This window comes from Suricata suricatta, chromosome 7 (genome assembly GCF_006229205.1).
Source record: "Suricata suricatta isolate VVHF042 chromosome 7, meerkat_22Aug2017_6uvM2_HiC, whole genome shotgun sequence".
NCBI lineage: Eukaryota > Metazoa > Chordata > Mammalia > Carnivora > Herpestidae > Suricata > Suricata suricatta.
Window position 1 is genome coordinate 5,085,436 of NC_043706.1, and position 1,516 is coordinate 5,086,951.

Consider the following 1,516-nt stretch of genomic DNA (forward strand, 5'->3'; position numbering starts at 1 on the left):
AAAAAACTGAGGGGGCTGGTTCCGAGGTAGCTCAATCGTTAAGGCGCTCAACTCTTGATGTCAGCTCAGGTCATGTTCTCACAGTTGTGGGATCCATCTTCTCGTCGTGCTCTGTGATGACAGCACAGAACCTGCTTGGGATTCTCTCTCTTTCTCTCTCTGCCTCTCTCCTACTTGCCTGTGCGCATATATCGTGAGCATTCACTTTCTGAAAGTAAATAAATAAATATCGGAACAAAAAGACCACACTTATGAATTGGTCATTGCTTCCTTTTTGAAAGGGGTCATGGATTATCTGTTCAATGTCTCACTGTGCAATGTTGCAAGAGTTTGGCCTCTGGATCTCAATATGCAATTTCTAGAAACTCCTCTGACTCCCATACTGAGATTCAGAAGTTTTATTGTAGAAGCCTCCCAAGAAACTCTTGCTTTTTCCGTTGAGAACCTCTCTTTTTGGTCCATAATTCTGCAGAATTAGACATGCCCAGTCGTACCTGTAAGTTCTTTGTGTATCTTGGGACTCACTTTATCAGGACCTCCGACTGGAATATGAGCTCCTCAGGGAGTTTTAGTTCCCTGCTCTAGCATATGTAGGGGCTCCATATACTTTTAAAAATATAACAGCCATATGGAAATATAATTTATATCCCATGAATTCAGTAATTTTTAATATATTCACAGATTTACATACATCACCCTAATTTTAGAAGTCTTCATCACCTCATTAACAAAACCTCGTACTACCCACTAATCAACCCATCCTGTCAGTTCCTGGCACCATTAATTTACTCTCTATTTCTGTGGCCCTACCTATTCTGGATAATTCATTTAAATTGGATCATACAATATGTATGAGGCCTTCTGTGATTGGCTCTTTTTTCACTTGACATGGTGTTGTTAAGATTCATCCATGTCATAGCAGGTAACTCATATCTTTGTTGCCAAGTGACATTGCATCCTATGGGTATACCACATTTTTATCAGTTCTTATGTGGGTGCACATTTGGAGTAATTCTACTTTCTGGTAACCGTGAAGGTTATTGCGTGGGTTGATGAACAGGTTTGTGGGTGGATACGTATTTCCAGTTCTCCTGGGTATATACCGAGGACTGGAATAGTAAGTATGCTTGACCATTTGAGGAATGGCCCCAACTGTTCCAACGTGGCCGTACCATTTTACATCGTCACCAGCAATGGGCAAAGGTCCCGATCTCTTCTCATCTTCTACCCTTGGTGTTGTGTCTTTTTTAGTATAGATGTTGGATGAAAGTCATGTGGGCAGGTGTGAAATGATATCTCCTTGTAGTTGGGTTTGCATTTCTCTCCTGACTAATAATGTTGAGCATTTTTTTCATATGCTCATTGGGTAGTTGTATATCTTTGGTGGAATGTTTGTTTAAATCCTGCACCCATTTTTTAAATCTTGGCTATCTGTGTTTTTATTGTTGAGTTGTATTTGGGGTAGAAGTCCTTTATCAGACATGTGGTCTCTAAATATTTCTGTCACTTGTGTTTT